Raw genomic sequence first — 22,192 nt, forward strand, 5'->3', positions numbered from 1 at the left:
GAAGTCCTCATCCTGGGATCCTCACCCGCCGCTTGGGACGACTCCTGGTGGCCCCCCGCCCTAGGCAGCGCACCCAAACCAACAGACCACGCACGCAACCTGGGCTTCATCCTGGACTCCTCCCTCTCCATGACCAGACAAGTCAACGCCGTCTCCTCGTCGTGCTTCAACATCCTGCGCATGCTACGTAAGATCTTCCGGTGGATCCCCACCGAGACCAGGAAGATGGTCACCCAGGCCCTCGTCACCAGCCGTCTGGACTACGGCAACACCCTCTACGCCGGAACCACCGCCAAACTCCAGAAGAGACTCCAGCGGATCCAGAACGCCTCAGCACGACTCATCCTGGACATCCCCCGCCGCAGCCACATCTCCGGACACCTGAGAGACCTGCACTGGCTCCCGGTCAACAAGAGAATCACCTTCCATCTCCTCACCCACGCACACAAAGCCCTACACAGCCAAGGCCCAGGATACCTCAACAGCCGCCTCAACTTCTACGCTCCCAAACGCCAGCTTCGATCGACCAGCCACGCCCTCGCCGCCGTCCCCCGCATCCGTAGAGCCACCACAGGGGGACGACCCTTCTCCTACCTCGCCGCCAAGACATGGAACTCCCTCCCCACCCACCTCCGCCTGACCCAGGACCACCTCGCCTTCAGGAAGCAACTCAAGACCTGGTTGTTCGAGCAGTAGCAGATCCCCCTCCCCCAGCGCATTGAGACCCACTGGGTAAGTAGTGCGCTATATAAATGCGATGATTGATTGATTGATTGATTGACTCATGACATGGTCAGTGACATCACTGATGACAATAATGATGACATCTCAAATTACATCACTGATGACACCATCCAGTGAGTGTAAGTCTTTTGTAAGAGTTTTTGATTGTTAAACGTATATACGAAGGTACTACAAAAGTTAAAGTAGTATACTAGGTGTACTACTAATGAGCAATACTACTTTTAATATATATCATGTGAGTGACTGTGTGACTGTATGTATCCTTGTGTGTATGGGTGTGTGAGTGGCTGTATGGGTATATGTGTGTGTGTGTAGCTGTGTGGGTGAGTGAGATGCTGTGTAAATGGCTGTATTGGTGAGTGAGTGGGTGTGTCAGTGGCTGTATGGGTGGGTGAGTGGTGGTGTAAGTGGCTCTGTGGGTGGGTAAGTGGTTGTGTAGGGACTGTATGGGTGGGCAAGTGGGTGTCTGAATGGTTCTATGAGTGAATGACAGGGTTTGTAAGTAGCTGTATGGATGAGTGAGCGACTGAGTGGATGTTTCGTTAAGTGAGTGTGTGAGTGGCTGTATTAGAGAGTGAGTGTCTGCTTGAATGGCTGTATGGGTGAGTACAGGATGTATGAGTGCTTGTATGAAGTTGTGAATGGGTATGTAAGTGGTTATGTGAATGGGTGTGTGATGGCTTGTATGGGTGAGTGGCTGTGTTGAGAGGCTGACTGGATGAGCGAGTGGGTGTGTGAGTGACTTTATAGGTAAATAAGTGAATATGTGAGTAGCTGTATGGGTGAGTCTGTGGTTATGTGAGTGGCTCTATGGGTGAGTAAATGGTTGTGTGAGTGACTGTATGAGTAAGTGAGTGTGTGAGTGGCTCAATGGAGGAGTGAGTAGGTGTGAGTACTGGTACAGGTCTGTGAATGGGTATGTCAGTGGTTGAACGGGTATGTAAGTGGGCGTAGGAGAGGTTTATGGGAGTGCGAATATGTGTGAGAGACATTTATGGGTCCAGGACAGAGGCCGCACAGCCCCCTTCATTGTTAGATTTCGACATTTTAATTATAACCATTTGCCCCCGGGAGGTGGCTGTCCCAGGGGCTGTGTGCCCCTCACCTTTGTTATATTTAGTCCAAGAGAACTGGCGGTCCCTGAGGCTGTGTGTTCCTACACATTTGACATAATTAGCTATGGGGAAGTGGCATTCCCCGGGGCGGCCACTGCATCAATATAACATTTTCCTCGGGGAGGTGGCAGTTCATAAAGTTAAAAACAAACAAATAATGTAAAATATTGAAAACAAAAGAATTAATGCTATAAAATCGATTCAATCAATAATATGTTAACTATTGGAGCCGAAGATTAATAAATATAAAATTCACACTCAAGTTTTAAGCAAGAGTTTGAAAAGTGTTGGACTTCGTAAGGGTTAGATTTACTATTCCTACAGTGACCACAATTAGAGGGAAAATGTTGGACTTTGGAGTAGTTACATTTACTATTTCTACTCCAGTTAGTGCAATAGTAGGGAAAGTGTAGGACTTTGCAGGGTGAAATGTACTAATTCCACTCCAAACAGCACAATAGTATGGAAAGTGTTGGACTTTGATTGGTAAAATGTACTATTCCCAGTCAAGCCTATGCAACAGTTAGGAAAGCATTGGATCTCTAGGTGTGAAATTTACTATTCCCACTTCAGTCTACACAGCAATAGAGAAAGTAGTGGATTATGGAAGGGTAAAATTTACTATTCACATCCCAAACAATGCAACAATAGGGTAAGTGTTGGATATCAAAGTGGTGAAATTTACTATTCCAACTCAAACCAGAGCAGTTGTAGGGAAAGCGTTAGACTTTGGAGGAGTCAAATTTACTATTTCCACTCCAACTTGTCCTACTCAAGTCTATGCAACAGTAAGGAAAGCATTGGATCTCTAGGTGTGAAATGTACTATTCCCACTTCAGTCTACACAACAATAGGGAAAGTAGAGGAATATGGAAGGGCAACATTTACAATTTACACCCCAAACAATCCAACAGTAGGGAAAGTGTTGGATATCAAAGTGGTGAAATTTACTATTCCAACTCAAACCAGAGCAGTAGTAGGGAAAGTGTTAGACTTTGGAGGAGTCAAATTTACTATTCCCACTCCAACTTGTGCAACAATAAGAAAAGTGTTAGATTTCAGAGGGGTGACATTTGCTATTACTAATCCAGTCAGGGCAGCAGTCGGAAAATAGTTAGATTTGTGAGGGGGAAAATTTATAATTCCATCTCAAGGCTGTGTAACAGTATGGAAAATTTTGGATTTCTGAGGGGTCAAATTAACTATTCTCAATTCAGTCAGCACAACAGTAGGGAAAGTGTTAGACTTTGGAGAGGTAAAAATTACCATTCCTGGCACCGTCTCTGCAACGGTAGGGAAAGCATTGGATTTCAAAGGGGTGAGATTTACTATTCCCACCCCACACAGTGCAACAGTAGGAAAAGTGCTAAAATGTGAAGACGTTTATTTCATTATTCTTACTGCAGTGTAAGAAAGAACAGGGTAAATAATTCACTTCAAACATAGAAAAAATAATATATATTTTTCAAAAAGTTGCATAATTGATAAAGAATTGTTGGTAAATTATTATTTAATTACCTTCCAATCTGCAATCCAACAAATCTAGCAGTCCGCACCTAAAACATAATTAAAAAAATTATTATTCCATGACTTACAAAATTAAAATAAATTAAATAATTAGATAACATTTAATAATTAATTGCTAATTAATTATTACTTAATTTACTTCCTACCCTAGACCCGCACAAACCCAGGATCACACAACTAAAATGTAATTCAATTAAATTATAGCACAATTTAATTATTGGAAATCAATTTAATAATTAACAAAAACTATCAACATATATAATTATTGCAGTTTACATAATAAACAATTAAATAACAATTAATAAAATACCCCTACAAACCTAGCAACTCGCACCCAAAATATACCTAAAATAAACTGGTATTACATAATTGACATGATTAATACCAAGCACATAATAAAAAATTATTACTTAATTAACAATTTGTTTTTTCATAATTAACTTCCCACCCTTAACAATTAAATATGAAATTCTAAATCACTTCAAATTACAAACTGTATTAACAAAACATAATAACAATCACACAAAAAGGGGCCGAGTCCGATTCCGTTCGGAAATCGTCCCGACCGACTCGTACCGGGAAAGGAGTCTGACTGACACCGCAGGCACCGTACGACCCGTGCAGTACGATGTAAAGCCCATGACTTACAACCGAGCCATGCTGAAAACAAGCCGTACGACCGAATGAAGCACAGGTTCATTACATATCAGAAATAAGTTTATTACACAACAGTAGCAAGGCGAATCCACATGACAGTGGGAAATCGGTCACCAAGTGTCGTCAAATAGCGCTTTAGGGGTGTCTGGTACATCAAATGATGGCATACTAGAAGTCCCACCCTAGCATTGAATTCTGGTTGTCGGTGTCAGACTTCACCAAGCAACTGGCAAAGTACCATGGAAAGGACAGAAATGATACTCAGTCAGAAGCACACCAGAACAGGATGGACGTGCAATAACCATGTCACAAGAAACCTACACAGTAACAAATTAGCATGTCAACACCATTGTGGACTACAGACCATTTGACAGGACACATCACTGCACGCATACAGTCAAGTACCACACAGACAAACTCAAACAGCAACTGAGCTGTACAACCACATCACAGGCTAACTCAGTCAATCAATCAATCAATCCTAGTACTCATAGAGCGCACTACGTACCCGTGAGGGTCTCAAGGGGCTGTGGGGGCAGGTGGGTGTGCTGCTACTGCTCTAAGATCTGTTTTGACCGGACAAGGGAAAACCCAAAAGGAATAGCACTAGGGTACTTGGGCAGTAATCTATTACACAAGACAGAGGACCCTAGTTATTTAGGATCATGAAAATGATAGACATATACTGGATAGTATATATGACCTCTGTCCAGCCGGACAGGAATTTATTAGTTAAATATTTTGTAATGGTTCAAGTATTTCAACATTTATACAAAAGTGGGCACAGCCTGTGACCCACAGGAGACAAGACAAAACAAGTGACAGCAATTTATGTAAAAGCGCACAAGGCGGTCTGTACTATTATTCAGTATAACAGACTAGGATTCATTTTAAGCAAACCATTGTTAAAGGCATTTTGTGATTCCACAACAACATATGGTGCTTCTAAGGTCGACGACGTTTCGATGCAATTCAGAAATACATGCATCACCATCAGGACAAAAACTTTAAGTCATGTTTGTCTTGAGACTATTTCCATTATTACATAGCCTCTGGTGGAGCTGAGCCGAATTGCGGTGATAAGGTCAATGAGCCGCGAGAGAATTACAGTGCATTATTAACCGGCCATCACGATCACCGCCAGAACCCCATCCGCCCTGCCATCGAGCAAGAGGTCTAAAAATTCTCTCATGTGGAAGCCCCGTACAGCCGCGCTCCCCACCTAGGAACCAACATTACCCATTCCATGTAATTTTCCCGTGATGGCCGGTTAATAATGCACTGTAATTCTCTCGCGGCTCATTGACCTTATCACCGCAATTCGGCTCAGCTCCAACAGAGGCTATGTAATAATGGAAATAGTCTCAAGACAAACATGACTTAAAGTTTTTGTCCTGATGATGATGCATGTATTTCTGAATTGCATCGAAACGTCGTCGACCTTTAAAGCACCATATGTTGTTGTGGAATCACAAAATGCCTTTAACAATGGTTTGTTTAAAATGAATCCTAGTCTGTTATACTGAATAATAGTACATACCGCCTTGTGCGCTTTTACATAAATTGCTGTCACTTGTTTTGTCTTGTCTCCTGTGGGTCACAGGCTGTGCCCACTTTTGTATAAATGTTGAAATACTTGAACCATTACAAAATATTTAACTAATAAATTCCTGTCCGGCTGGACAGAGGTCATATATACTATCCAGTATATGGCTACTGCTCTAAGAGCCAGGTCTGAGGAGTCCTGGGTCATTCGTAGGTGGGTGGGGAGGGTGTTCCAGATCTTGGCGGCGAGGAAGAAGAAGGATCTGCCGCCGGAGGTTGTACGTTGGATGCAGCAGACAGCGGTGAGGGCGATGCTGGTGGGGCTGTCTGGTGGGGGTGTAGAAGCTGAGTCAGCCGTTGAGGTAGGCTGGTCCGGTGTTGTGGAGGGCTTTGTGTGTGTGTGTGAGTAGCTTGAAGGTGATCCTCTTTTCTGCGAGGAGCCAGAGTAGGTTTTTCAGGTGGGGGGTGATGTGGCTGTGGCGAGGGATGTTGAGGAACAGTCGGGCAGATGCGTTTTGAATTTGTTGCAATCGTAGTAAGTGTTTGGCCGGGATACCTGCGTAGAGTGCATTGCCGTAGTCCAGCCTGCTGCTGACGAGGGCTGGGTTACAGTTTTTCTTGTTTCGGTGGGGATCCACTTGTAGATTCTGCAGAGCATGCGGAGGGTGTTGACCTGCTTCGACATGGAGAGGGAGGAGTCGAGGATGATTCCCAGGTTGCGTGCGTGGTTGGTGGGTGTCGGTGCTGTTCCCAGCGCAGTTTGCCACCAGGAGTTGTCCCAGGCTGAGGGGGTGGATCAGAGGATGAGGACCTCCATTTTGTCTGAGTTCAGCTTCAGTCGGCTGTTCTTCATCCATTCGGCGACAGCCTTCATTCCTTCGTGGAGGTTGGTTTTGGCGGTGTGCGGGTCTTTGGTGAGGGAGAGGATCAGCTGGGTGTCATCGGCGTATGATATGATGTTGAGATTGTGCTGGCGGGCGACGTGGGTGAGGGGGGCCATGTAGACATTGGACAGTGTCGGACTGAGGGATGAGCCCTAGGGAACACAGCAGATGATGTCCATGGCTTTGGAGCGGAAGTGGAGGAGGCGGACACTCTGGGATCTGCCCGAGAGGAAGGAGGTGGTCTAGTCCAGGGCCTTCTCTTGAATTCCGGCTTCTTGGAGGCATGTCTTGAGTGTGCGGTGGCAGACCGTGTCGAAGGCGGCTGACAGGTCCGGGAGGATGAGGGTTGATGTTTCACCGTTGTCTAGTTGGATTCTGATGTCATCCGTGGCAGTGATGAGGGCTGTCTCAGTGCTGTGGTTTCTTCGGAATCTGGACTGGGATGAGTCAAGTATGTTGTTGTGCTCGAGGTAGCGGGTCAGTTGCATGCTGACAACTTTCTCTATGACCTTCACTGGGAACGTGAGCAGGGAGATGGGCCGGAAGTTCTTGAGGTCCTTGGGATCCGCCTTGGGTTTCTTGAGAAGGGCGTTGATCTCAGTGTGCTTTCAGCTCTCCGGGAATGTGGCTGTCTCGAGGGAGATGTTGATTACTTTCCGTAGTTGGGGTGCGATGGCTGCATCTGCTTTGTTGAGTATTCAGTGTGGGCAGGGGTCTGATGGAGATCCTGAGTGGATGGAGTTCATGATCTTGTGTGTTTTGTCATCTTTGACGTTGGCTCAGGAGGTCAGGCGGTTGGTGCGGGAGGTGTTCATGGGGTTTGAGCAGTCTGGCGTTGTTGTGGCGGTCGTAGTGTTGAAGCTGTCGTGGATGTCAGCGATCTTGCAGTGGAAGAAGGTAGCCTGTGAGTCGCACAGTTCTTGTGAGGGGGTATGTCGTTGGTGTTGGCGCTGGGGTTGGAGAGTTCCTTCACAATGCTGAAGAGCTCTTTGCTGTCGTGTGCGTTGTTGTCCATGCAGTTTTTGAAGAATGATCTCTTTGCTAATCTGATGAGGTCTTGATGTCTGCGGGTGGCATCCTTATGGGTTGTGTGGCTGTCCGGTGTTCGTTCGTGTAGCCAGTTCTTCTCCAGTTTCTGGCATGCTCTCTTGGAGATTTGGAGCTCTTCTGTGAACCAGGTGGCTTTCTTGCTGGTGCGTTGTTGGATGGTTTCTTTAGTGGGGCGAGGACGTTAGCGCAGTCGTTGATCCATTGTCTAAAGTTGTAGGCGGCGGTGTCTGGGTCGGTGGGTGGGTTCGGAGCCAGGGTGGTGACCAGCTGATCTGCAGTGATTTTGCTCCAGTTGCGGCGGGGCAGCTGTGCATGGTGGGATTCTTGTAGGTGAAGTGAATGCAGAGGTAGTCGGTCCAGTGGAGTTCAGTGGTGTGGTCGAAGGAGACGTGGGGCTTGCGGACACAACTCAGGCCATTGACATGACAACCCTGTGAACTCACATTCAGCTGAAGAAGTTGTTAATGAGCTGTGTGTGGACGTCACCCTCATCATCTTCACTGGCCTCCTGGCCCAGGCCAGCATCCTTCACAGGTGGTGGATGTTGGTCGTCATCGTCCTGTATGAGAGGCACCTTCTTCCACACTGCCATGTTGTGGAGCATGCAGCAGACGATGATGATCTTTACACCTTTGCAGGCTCATATGGGAGGGCCACTCCGGTCTTGTCCAGGCAGCGGAAGCGGCTTTTCAGGAGACCAAAACTGCGCTCTATCACTCGCCTGGTTCTGCCATGTGCCTCATTGTACCGCATCTCGGATGCTGTCACAGGGTTCCTGAGGGGTGTCAGCAACCACGGCATGTTGGGATATCCAGAGTCACCTACATGCAAAGAATTACACATTAGTTGAGTATTGTAAAAGCAGGGTTTGAAAAATCAAAAAAATTGTACTAATCCTGCAGGACTAGTACCTTAAAAAATGTCCTCGACCTAACTGCAACCTACTTGATCTCCGTCTCTGAAAGCGGAGCAAATGTGACAAGATAACAAGATTTAAAGGCATCTTTATTGCTCATTTGCTTTGTGAGCAATAAAAATGCCATTAAATCTTGTTATCCTGTCACATTTGCTCCGTTTTCATAGACAGAGGACAAAAGTTGGTTTGTTTTCCTACTCGCCAGAAAGGGCGAGTAGGACCTAAAAACAGCTCGACCTTGTTAAATTTAGCTCGACTATGCGAGCGGTCGAGTGGAATTTTTGAGCCCTGTAGAGGGTAGCAGACAACATTGCCAAACACACAATGGTAAACAGTACATACCAACAAGCCAGGCACGCTGGTTTGGCCTGTGTGACATCATCAACGATATGCGACTCCTCCTCAAGATGTAGACATTGTGCGCAGAACCAGGGAAACGTACACACACATGTGTGATCACCATGTCGCCAGACATACCACCAGAGCATTGATTGAGAGGAAATGTTTCCTATTGCGGTATGTCTGTTCATGTGCCTGTGGTGGTATCAGGGCCACATGTGTGCCGTCGATTGATCCAATCATGTTTGGCATCCTCCCCAGTCTATAAAAGGTATCCTTAATGTCAGCGAGTTCACCCGGAGTAGGAAACTTGATGTTTGAGTCTAGGTAATTCAACATCCCCTCCAAGACATCATGAAGCTTACGGCTGAACAGGGTTTGTGACATACCACCAGCACTAGCCGCAATGTGTTGGAAGGTACTGGAGGCAAACCAGTGGAGGGATGCCATCACCTTCACCTTTGGTGTCAGTGCTGTCGGGTATGTCAGGCCAGGTAGCAGATGTGGTGCCAACTGCTCCGCCAATTCATCTATCAGTCTCCAAGTGAAGCGGTACCGTCGGATTCTGTCGTGTTCCAAAATGGTCTCAAGGTCAGGGAACGGTCTACGTACTGCTGGTGCCTTGTAGTACAGAGAGGGGTAAAGTAAGATTATACATTCCGCTATCCATGTGGCACTCACCTTGAGAAATTATCACATGATACATCATAGCAATACACAATTAACTGAGGTGTGTGATGTTGTTTATGGACACATATATCACCTTCATGCCCATCATCTCACATATGAATGAGACATGTGTACATTAGTTCCTTGGGGTGCAATGGCAAATCATTGGGCTGTGACACAGTACCTATGGACTGCTGTCATGTTCAAAACACAAAGCACAGTGACAAGTGAGGACTGATGTTTCACATGCATCACAACTCCTTGTCAGGGAGATAGCCATGGTCCCTGTATTGCCACATCTACACTGGAATGACATGTTATATCATGGGCATCCCACAACCAATCTTGAGTACCACAGTTAGTGGCCCCAGTGGTCCCTGCAGGCCATACCTGGACGTGCCTGAGACACACACACAGCATAAATGTAGATGCACAAGGCACATGGTGTACCCTGTCTCACATTGGGCACATGGAACCACAAACATCAGAGACACAACATGCACACAGACTGTGGGGGTACATCATGATTGTGACCATGGGTCTTGCTGTGACGTACATGACATGCAACCCTGTACTCATGGTGTATGTGACAGGTCATACACATCTCCAAACTGGTACTGTGTCCATGACACATGCCCATAAGCCGACAGTTGGATATTACCTTTGTGAGGTGCACAACACAAATACGAATCTGACCCTATGAACCCGTGCCCAGCCTTGGAGTGGCTGCACCTAAGTGCCCCACAAGAATAGAAATGTTGCCCCCCCATACACACACAGGTGATGCAGCCTTACATGCCATGTGATGCAGTGTGGGACATGCTGTGGTGTTGTAGGTGTGGCCATGGCAAATGAAATCTGTGTGTAAACCGTCTGCAAGTCACACCAATGTGGTCCTACGCATCCATGCATGTATGCAGATGCGCCATACATGCATGGACCGAATGGTTCGCACACCTGGTCCATTGACTGCACGATGCGTATGCATTACAGTCACCCGCATCGGATCATATTGATGACAATGGGCAATGTGTGCGCACGGCTCGGTCCATGCATGAATGAACGATGCGTAGGCAATGTGACCCGACACGGATGACTTCTACAGTGGTGCATCGTGCTGTTCTGGTCCGAGACCTGCCGCATACCCCATAGAATTGTATTGGGATGGATGCGTTTGGTTTAAAAAATGCGCGTCGTGTAGCCAGTTTACCGAGCCGTGTGCACTCATTTGCAATGGACTGTCGTGGAGACAGACACAAATTCAGAAATCGTTCGTGTCGTGCACTGGAAATTCAGTTGGATGCGTACAACAATGTTGCAATCCTAGGGTGTCCTGAATGTGAGAGTTTTGAACGATGTGGAAGACATGTAGGAGTCTTACATTTCCATGGATTGGACAGATTCATAGAATGTAGAATATCAGTAAGGGGCAATGTCACAGAATCTGCCTCTGCAGCACTGATTTAAGGCTGGCAGGCCCCCTGGGAGCTCACTTGCCTGCACTACATGCTACAGGACCACATTTCAGATTCCACTGCTGCTGTCTATGCTTCCTCTGGATCCTGCAATGGCACGTACTCTGGAGAGGGCCCCAGCATTTACAGAGGAGGAGAACCAGGCCCTGCTGGATGGGGTCCTCCCAGAGTGCAGCAAGCTGTATGGGAAACTAGGGGAGCAGGTGAGTGTGCAGTCCACTGCCTATCATTTTCAGCAAGTTGTAATAGTAATAGAACTGTACACAGCAGTGGGAGGCATATGCACTGAGTACTTTCTGCAAGCAGTTTATGTGGGTACATTTGATGAACAGGTGTCCTGCTGCAGTTCTGAAGTAGTACTAGCCTTAAATTCCTAGCCAATGTTACCATGTCAGACCTGCAGCACAAATGCACATTTATATGGGTGCACTACCTGTGTACCTCTTTTAGCTTTGTGATGACTACGTGTGTTTTCTACAGTATGCAGCACAATTATGTGGCATGTGTGGTAATGTCCTCTTTACCTTGTCATCCTCACAGGTTGATGCCTATCAGAAGCAAGAAATCTGGCAGACCATCGCCCGGGCAGTGAGATCAGTGGGGGTCTACAAGCGACGGATCCGCAACTGCCAGAAGAGGTGGTCGGACCTACGTGGCTGGACCCGGAGCATCAGAAGGGTCCAGCTGAAGCTGTCGCCTCCATGCCGTAGGGGCAGACACCGGACCCTGACACCCCCCATGCTTAGGGTTCTGGCGGTGGTCTTCCCGGACAAGGATGGGCAACTGAAGGCCAGGCAGCAGCAAGGATGGGCATTACTTTGGACTTGGAGTCCAGGACTCATGTCCCTCAATTGTGTAAGTCACACTCCTCATCTGACCCACAGTTGTGGCCCCTACAGTCTGTGAATTTTTCACTTGGGCACTGTATCCCTTCAATCAGCTATGCTGAGGGTCCTGCACAGCATTTGTTACTGGGACTCTGATGTGGGCATCGTGGGTGGATCTATTTTTTGCACTATGCCTGGTCTCTGACATGTGGTCTGTGTGTGCCTTTCATATGTGTTCTAATTGCTGGTCTGGTTCACAACATGTGTGTGGGGTTCTTAAAACATGCCCATGCAGCAGGTGAGTCCATGTAGTGTCCTCAGGAGTATGTATATGAAGTATGTCATACTAGCCCAGACACCTGCCTACTGTCCAGGCCAATGCACTGTTTTAGGTTTACCTGTCAGTCATGCCCACTCCAAGGCTTTGGGTGACTCTGTACTCACACTCACATGTATGTAGCTACTGAATGCACTTCCTGAAATCTGCCATCAGGTGTCTGACACAATATCATTGTGGTGTGGCTTCCTTTTTGTGACAACTGGTGTGTTGAGGATTTTAGTGTCAGCAGGACATCTGAGTTGTGACAGTGGGGATGATACCTGTGCAACATATATGGGTGTGGTCAGTTGAATGTGCACAATGCTGTATGCAACAGTGACTTTCATGCAGCTGTGTGTCATTAGCAGCAGACTGTGAGGTGCTCATGTTCAGGTATTTGTGTTTGCAGTCACTCAATATGTCATATTTTAGTGATATAGGTTCATCATAGTCCAAGAACAGTGTGTGGCAGGAGACAGACTAGTGCACTTGTCAGCTGCAGAGTTTGGTATGGGCAAGAGCTATGAATGTGACGCAGTGTAGACTGATGTTGTGCGGATGCTTTGCCCCATGACATGTGACATTGAAGACTGACTTACCATGCATGTCTGTGCCAGGGCATTGACTTGAGAAGAGTGATCCTGCATTGGAGTCAGAGGTGCTCTATGCACCCCATTGTGTCATTAACTTCCAGGACGTAAGGACATCATTGTGTGTTGTGCTGCTAGGCATCACAAGATTGTGAAATGTGAGTCTGGGCATACATTCATCCAGACACCTGTACTGAGTGATTGGCATGTGATGTGATGTATGTTAATAGTAATGTATTTCTGCATGGTCATTTGCATGTCCAACAACTGTGTATGTGGTGCATGTGTGCACTTTGGGGCATTATCAGCCAGCATGCAACAGACATATGGGTACAGGTCCAGGAGGGATATGGGTGCCATGGTTGATGTTCAGACTGGCTATTGGCCTATGTACACCTATGTAGGCATTTTGAGCAAATATCAGCTAAGGATGCCAGTGCATGCCCTGTAATGTGCTGTATTGCCAGTGTTGTGTGCAGTCAGTGCAGTTGACAAATGTGGTCCTTCTTTTCCTACTAATATGCAGATACATCCATGGGCACAGGAGACAGCGCCACGGAACTAGAGGAGCCGCAGAGCCAGCCTGGGACACTGACTGAGGAGGAGTGTTGAGTCTGTGGACCTGCTTAAACAGATCCATGTAGGGCAGACATCAATGCTGAGTGTCCTCCATGCACACACCAGTCTGTTGACACAACTGGTGTCGTTCATGGAGGGCATCTGATCGGGCATGTCTGCCCTACAGAGGACCTATCAGTCCATGGCCTCCTCTCTGACGTCAGCAGTATCCCTCCTCCAACGGTCCCTCACCACTTCAGCCTCTGCCCAATCAACAACTCCTAGCACCCTACCTGTCCCCAGCACACACACCAGCACGGTTACCCAAACACACAGACACAAACAGCACACAATCACCCACACAGAAGTCCAAACATGCACACAAGCAAAGTCAGGGAACTGATACCACACACACAGTGGATGGGTCGCAAACACACACACAGGTAACCACAACCACTCCACAGTCCTCAGATCCCTCTCCCTCCAAGACCCCTTCCCTTACCTCACCGGCAACCCCATCTCCTAAGAAGCTCTTCCTGTGTGACCTAGGCCTCTTCCCCTCAGATCTAGCAGATCCAGACTACAGGGGGAATAGGAAGTCCCCACACACAGAGAAGAGTGCCCCTCACACCCGGGCACCCGCCCCCAGGCGCAGGGAGGGACTGAGGCCCCCACCCACAAGTCACCCCGCACCCAGAAGAGCAATACCCCACCACCAACCCCCAGCTCCACTGCACAGTCTCCTTCCTCCATCCCCCAGGTCAGCACACTGCAGGTTCCCTCACCACTCCCTGTCCCAAGTTCCCCCACCCACAGATACATCATCCCCAAAATGCTCAGGCCCTCCCCAACTCCCACTTGCTCTTCCACTCACACCAACACCAGTCTGTCTGTTACTGTAACTACTGGGGTAACCGTGCCCCCCCCCCCCCAGCTGTCCTGCCAACCTCACCTGCACCCCTGTCCACTCCCATGTGGTTAGGCACTGCAGTGAAGTCCACAACCACCCTGTCTGACATGGCAGTGGTTCCAGCACCCACCCCTTCGGAGTTGTGCCCCACAGTTGTGATACCAAAAGGGGGAATTTTACCTATGCCTCTATTAACAATTGTGAAAAAACAATTAATGCTGAACAAAGGGAAAACCACTATTTATTAGTTCACCCAGACATTTAATTTATGTCATTTACTTTTTTGAATTATGTGTTTAACATTTGAAGACAGGGAGAGAACACTATCAACTTCACATTGAGCCAACCATCTTTCCCACAGGGCCAAACCCCTCCTTTCTCTGATTCCACAGTTGTGATGGCACAAACCATGTCAGACACCTCCACTGCAGTTGCCACTGACTCTCCTGCACCCACCACCCTTTCACAGCTACCTTCTGATGAGCCCTGATCCTGTCCCAGCGGGGCCTGGCCTGCCCCATGTATACCCCTCAGAGTGGATATCCCCAGTCCTTAGCAGTGCAGGCAAGCAACGGGTGACAGGTGTCACTCACACCCTCATTGGATTTTGTTGTTTGAGAGGACATTGGACTATATTTCATTTCAGATTTTCTGTTTCAGCTTGCAATTTGCTGAATGGAGCCTTTTTTGTTACCCTGGTGCATTTGATTTAGCTGTACATATTGTTGATGCTGTTTACCATGACCTTGCTGTGATGATGCAGGATTTACAAATGTTACTGAGGTGTTGAAGTGGTGTACTCCATGTGGACCATGAGATGTGTTTCCTGTTCAGGTTGGTATCCATGTCATCCTTTGCAGCTGACTGGGTGTTTCAGGATTAACTAATTTAGCATAGGGATGTTAAAATGTCATTGCATTGTCACATCTGTGACTTGCACCCATGCACATATGATGTGCTTCATATGGTACAATTTGACACTTTCCCTGACTGTTGTCCCATCTCCATTGTACATGCAGGTGTGGGCATCATTGGTGTAAAGTCAACTGTGTCCTCTGTGCAACTTGCTAGATATATGTATTGTCTATGTGCAGGTGACTTAAGGGGCTGTCCAGTACCCAGGCATAAGTCACCAGTGCCTAAATTGGGTGGTAAATGATGGCTGATTGAACAAGTGTTGTGCTGACATGTCCAGGAATCAAACATACTGTTTGGCATGTGCTGCTATTTCCATGATGACACTTACCATGAGGTCACTGTAATGATGGGGGATTTTCACCCTTTCCCACAATGCTCAACTTTAGCTGCAGTTTGTGTCCACACATTTTACATTGGATGTACACACTGATAGGGGTTATGACAATATTGGCCCAGTGCTATTTCAAATCTTGACTTGTGTAGCCCACACTCAGGTGTTGTTCACACATGTGATGGTAGTTGCATTGTGTGTTGTAAATCAAATTCACTGTTGGGGGTATTTGTCAGGCACTACACGCTGTTGGCATGATGTTGTGGGGAAATGTATCTGGCTGACATACCTGTGGTTGATAATTGATTGATGTGTGGCGCATCATCCACCCTATGGGTGGGGGTGTCAATTTTGTCCGACACACTGACCCCTATGGGTGTGTGAGGCAGAAGTGATGAGCAACATGCCCCTATGGGTGGGGTGGCATCAGTGATAGGAAACATGACACATATGGGTGGGGTGGCATCAGTGATAGGCAACATGCCCCTATGGGTTGGGTGGCATGAGTGATAGGAAACCTGAAACATATGGATGGGGTGGCATCAGTGATAGGAAACATGTCCCTACGGGTGGGATGGCATCAGTGATAGGGAACGTGACACATATGGGTGGGGTGGCATCAGTTATGGAAACATGACACATATGGGTGGGGTGGCATAAGTTATAGGCAACATGCCTCTATGGGTGGGGAGGCATCAGTGATAGGAAACATGACACATATGGGTGGGGTGGCATCAGTGATAGGAAACATGCCCCTACGGGTGGGGTAGCATCAGTGATAGGGAACATGACACATATGGGTGGGGTGGCATCAGTGACGGAAACATGACACATATGGCTGGGGTGGCATCAGTGATAGGAAAGATGTCCCTATGGGTGGGGTGGCATCAGTGATAGGGAACATGCCCATATGGGTGGGGTGGCAACAGTGATAGAGAACATGACACATATGGGTGGGGTGGCATCAGTGATAGGCAACATGCCCCTATGGGTGGGGTGGCATAAGTGATAGGCAACATGCCCCTATGGATGGGGTGGCATCAATGATAGGCAACATGCCCCTATGGGTGGGGAGCCATCAGTGATAGACAACATGCCCCTATGGGTGGGGTGGTATCAGTGACAGGCAACATGCCCCTATAGGCGGGGAGGCATCAGTGATAGGAAACATGACACATATGAGTGGGGTGGCATCAGTGATAGGAAACATGCCCCTATGGGTGGGGTGGCATCAGTGATAGGAAACTTGACACATCTGAACCAATCAAACACTCACACCCAGTCAACATATCTGGGTTTAATCCATCACCGTTCTTTAGCCCACTCTGCCACCGGTGTTCAGACATGGCCATATGCAAATCAGTCTGACCCTGTGCCTCATGGGAACAGTCTTGCCAGAACTGCCAAGCCATGCCTTCCCTGGACCGGAAACAAGCTTCCGAGGACCGGTTTCTGGCATTTCAGCCGTCTTCAGCCCAGCTTGCTTGAATCGAGCGGCAAAGTAAGCAAGGGACTCATGTCTGAGCATACCCTGCCAACTTATGGCGAACAAAGCGGTACAAAAGGGGGTGGTGATGGACGGAGCATCTGAACCAATCAAACACTCACACCCAGTCAACAGATCTGGGTTTAATCCAGCATGGCTTGACAGTTCGGGCTGGACTGTTCCCATGAGGCACAGGGTCAGACTGATTTGCATATGGCCGTGTCTGAACTGGGGTGGCTGAGTGAGCTAAAGAATGGTGATGGATTAAACCCAGATCAGTTGATTGGGGGTGAGTGTTTGATTTGCTCAAACGCTGCGTCCATCATCCTCTTTGTATCGCTATGGGTGGGGTGGCATCAGTGATAGGGAACATGACACATATGGGTGGTGTGGTATTAGTGATAGGGAACATGCCCCTATGGGTGGGGTGGCATCAGTGCTAGGCAACATGCCCCTATGGGTGGGGTGGCATCAGTGATAGGAAACATGACACATATGGGTGGGGTGGCATCAGTGATAGGAAACCTGCCCCTATGGGTCGGGTGGCATCAGTGATAGGCAACATGCCCCTATGTGTGGGGAGGCATCAGTAATAGGAAACATGACACATATAGGTGGGGTGGCATCAGTGACAGGAAACATGCCCCTAAGAGTGGGATGGCATCAGTGATGTAAACATGACACATATGGGTGGGGTGGCATCAGTGATAGGCAACATGCCCTTATGAGTGGGGTGGTTGTAGTGGTGCCCATGGGTTCACAAAGAAGGCGTGGTACTGGTGGACAGGGTCTGGACCCCCTGGGTGTGTGTGACATTTGGCGGGTATGTGTCATTTGTTTGTATGGTGGGTGTTCGACTTACCGTCTGCGCCGTCCGTGTCTGTTTCTGATCCAGTCATATATGTACAGGACTGGTATGACCTGAGCGATTGGATTCATGCTCCATCTTGATCCGTTGCTAGGTGCTCCGTTTCAAATTCGGAGTTGATATGCAGCTCTTCCGGGTGCTGTGACGTGCTGTACATGGCGACCCGTCCGGAACGTAGGAAGTACGCATCGTACTTGACCGGCCATAAGTAGCAGTGTTTATGGTGCAGTGTGGCGTGAATTATGTGTTTCTGGGTCAGGCTTGGACGGAAATTCTGGATGGAGTCGGAGCGTGCGTGTCGGTCGGGAATTAGGCACTTTTCTGCATCGTACTTCCTCGCCGGACAGTTCGGCCTTAAGGTAACGCTACTGACACGGAGGGCTGACCAACCGAGATCGGAATCGACCCCAAAAAATTGTAACACATAAAATTTGTATATGAACTAAAACACATTAAAATATGTGAAAAGCAATATTCTTTTCAACTATATTATTGAACACTAAATAAAAAACAAGAATATTCTAAAAAACAATATTATATTCCTAAAAAAACGATATTCTTCACAGCTATATTTTTACATCACAATATTTTTGAGTTGCAATATTTTTGTTTGTTGATGTTTGTGTCGCTCAATAGTTACAACTCAATATTTTCTCCAAACACCATTGCTCTGATATTATTTGACTGGTGCGTATTCTTGCTCTAGCAAGGCTGCTAAGAGTGCTGAGCCTTTTGTGGAAGGACATGCCCGGTCCCATACCATTCAATCTATTATGGAGAAATCTCCAGTTGATGGAATCAAATGCTTTCTCCATATCAATATGATATGACCACTGAGGAGGGCCATTTCAATGAGGTGGTCTCGCCTATCCTGAATAACATCCTTATGCTTTGGGCTGTATTTTGGCATGGTATGAAGCTGTTCTAGTTGGTGTGAACCAGGAGAGTCACTTCGGATAGTAGTCTGTTGGCAAGGATTTGTACCAGTATTTTACAATCTACATTTAAAATTGAGAGGATGTGGTATGAATGCTTCCAAAAAAGTTGAATTATCAGATATCCATAATGAATTGAAACATAGGCCATCATTATGATGTTGGGCAGACCGCCACTGACAGGCCATCGGTGGCAGTTCCTCCAACATCAAGCCCATCGTCCTGACCGCTGCATTACAATACCTGTGGTCGGAGCAATTAGGTCGGGGGGGACACTGCTGCCTCCGACAGGCTCAAGGAGCCCGTCGGGCGGCAGTTGGACTCGAATCCCTACTATGGAGGTAATGCCTGCTCAGGCACCGCCATAGGGATTAGAATGTCCCTTTCCGACTGCCTTTTCATGGCGGTTCCACCACCATGAAAAGGCAGACGGAAACAGACTTTGCGGGCCCCAAGCAGGGCCTCCATCTCTTGAGGGCCACTGCTACGTGGCCAGGGGGACCTATGTGTTGCCCCCCACATATCTATGCAGATTGTGCCTGGCACACGGTGCATGGATGTTTGAAAAGTGATTGTGTTCTAATGCTGCTTGTGCTGCTATCCTTTTCAAGGAAACAGTAGAAAAGAGCATTTTATGACCACATGCCTGGCGGTCGTATTGTAATAGGGCGGGCTGGACCGCCGACTCATTGTCGGATAGTCATCTGCCTGATGCGATGGCGGTTGTACACTCATCCAACTGCCATCCACATCAGGCCCATAATATGTTAGAGAATAAAGTTAATTTAGTTAGTGGATTTTAGGAGAGAATCTATACTAAAATGATACAAGAAAATATATGTATATTTTATGAAAATTAAAGATTGTTACGTCTGTAGTTTCCTTCCTACTTCTGCTGGTGAGGGGTCAATGTATGTTCAGCTTCCGATTTATTATGCACAGTCATGTAATATGTATGTTGCGATATTTAATAATTATGAATTTAATTTCTTTGTCTTAAGTTATTGGTTTTCAATGTGTCTTAAGAAGACGTCTCTACTAATGAACATAACTAGGCTCTTAAAAATTGTACATTTCTAAAGTTGAATGTACAAATTAAGCATGAAACTAAACCTACTAAATAGTGTTATGATTTCTTTACAGAATATAATGAGAGTGAGTGAAAGATGTGAGAGGATGGAGAGAGGGAAAGGCTATAATGGAACAGATAAAGAAACAGGAAGAATTTTGATTGTCGAATTTATATCTTAGGTTAAAAATGAAGAAGAAATGATGAGGTGAAATGTGTTTGGTACACCATAGATCTTTGTAAGATGGTGAGGCTGAATATGTGGGAGAAAGAGTGTGTGAAAGAAGTAATGAGGTGAGTGGATATCATTTCTTGAGAGGAATTTATTATGTTTGTGGAAAGACTGCTTATTTCAAATTGCCACATAATTGGGTTGGGTCTTGCAATCTTGGTTTGGTATTTCCTTGCCACATGAGAGAAGATGCCTGAGGAGACCAAACCAAAGGAGGTCATTACGACTACCATTTTGTGCAGGATTTAGTCCTAAAGTTAGGAGTCCTAACTTTAGGACTCCTAAACAGAGAAAAAAACCTAACTTTAAGACTTTCGGTATTCACAGAAGGCATTTAGGAATCCTAAAGTTAGGACTCCTAACTTCTGTGAAAACCGAAATGAGTAAGCGCCTTCTGGGAATACCAAATTGAGTAAGTGCCTTCTTTGAGTACCAAAATGGTAGTAAGTTTAGGATTTTGTCTTAAGTTAGTTCTGTGAATCGGGCCCGTTGACATTGTCCCAGTCCAGCGCAACCAGATGGCCGTGAATGGCACTTTAAGCTTTTTGGTGCTAGAATGCACAATGTTTGATTTATTCTTAAAAATGTCATAGCTCTTGTTTCCTACATTGGATGTTTGTCATTTTGGTATTGTTTTGAAGATGAAAGTATTCTGTGTTGTCATAAATTGGTATGGGATTCCTACTGTGTTGTGTCTTATATCTATTTACGGTGTTGGTGGTATTAAATGCTTTGCACATGCCTGTTTCCTAAGTTAAGCCTGACTGCTTTTTTTTCTAAGCTACCAAGGATTGAGCGAGGAATAATTTACTGAGACTTGGATGGACGTATTAGTGATTACTGTAATGTAATACAAGCAGAGGGGGAATACCCCCTTAATAATAACCCACTTTCCTACAATCATCACATGATCATTTTGTCTACGTAGGCCCCTAAATTCCATGCACTGACCAAGCATTTAAAAGTAGTTAGGATTTATTCAAAGGGCTTGTTAGTTTTTAAAATCAAGTGTAAAGGTGACACTTTTCTAAATGTCACACTGATGAGTGGTTTTTGCCTTTTTGCACCTTGATGGTTTCATCAAAATCACTCCAGTCTCCTTTCCCTGATGCTGGAACTGTTGTAGGTAATGTGTAATCCAATACATGTTTTCCTTTTTCAGGCAATGCATCAGCTTCCGTAGGCAATCATGAAGCCCTGGGCGAAAAATTCATTTCCGCTCGCGGAAGTTGCGAAGTTCGGGCATATTCGCGTTCCGCGGAGAACGCAGAGATGTCGAAACTTCCACGATCCGCTGCGAAAGCGGAAGTATTTTCTTGTTCGCGCTTTAAAAATGCATTCTCTCGCACCCGGTAGCGACTTACCTGATCCCTGCATTCGCCGATGAGTTTTCCTATCAGTTCCTGTGCGCCACGAGCTGTTGGATTGTTGCTAGCCGGCCGTGCTATACCGCAAGAGTTTGCGATCGCGAACACGTCATTCGACCTGTAACAGGAAATAAGCATTGCGAGCAAGATGGCCACGCCCATTAGCGACCGCATGGGCAAGGTAGAGATATATTTCCCCACGAGCACGCACAAACACATCACAAACGGACGGGAAAAGCAATCTCCGCGTCTTCGCGAAAGTTCTCGTGCTTGCGAAGATTTAGAGCAATTTTGCGATAACTTTCATAGGGCAACTACGCAAATTCCGCCCACCCCTACAATCATGTAGTTTAGAAAGTCCTCGTCGTCTCTTTTTCATGGAATGGGTAGATTCCCTTTTCATTGCACAGTTTTGGTTGCTTCAAGCGGTACGTTAAGAAAAGGAGTTCTGAAATGCAGTTTGACACAACAAAAGTGAGCCTCACATTTAAATCCTAACTAATACTCTAACTTTGCATGTGTGAAGGATGGTGCACCAAAAAGAAGGTCCGTAGCAATGAGGTAATTTGGAAAAAGTTCCTTTATTATTAAAAATCTTTAAAAGGCCTCAGTCAACGCGTTTCGTCCCCAAGGGGACTTCGTCAGGGCAAGAAACAGCGAATATTTAGGGGGGAACCCAGGACATGCTAATCCCAAATACTAGGAGTCCACGTAGTAGGTCGACGAAAAACTCAGTCTAATATGAATCACAATGTATGCGTGGTCAAAAAAAAGAGGGTGAATGGTCGTTCCTGTAGCAGCAGCTCAATCTGTCTGTAATGTGCGGAAATGATAATCTGGGAACTCAGTCCACGTGTCAAC

This window comes from Lissotriton vulgaris, chromosome 4_1 (assembly GCF_964263255.1).
Source record: "Lissotriton vulgaris chromosome 4_1, aLisVul1.2, whole genome shotgun sequence".
In the NCBI taxonomy this organism is placed as follows: Eukaryota; Metazoa; Chordata; class Amphibia; order Caudata; family Salamandridae; genus Lissotriton; species Lissotriton vulgaris.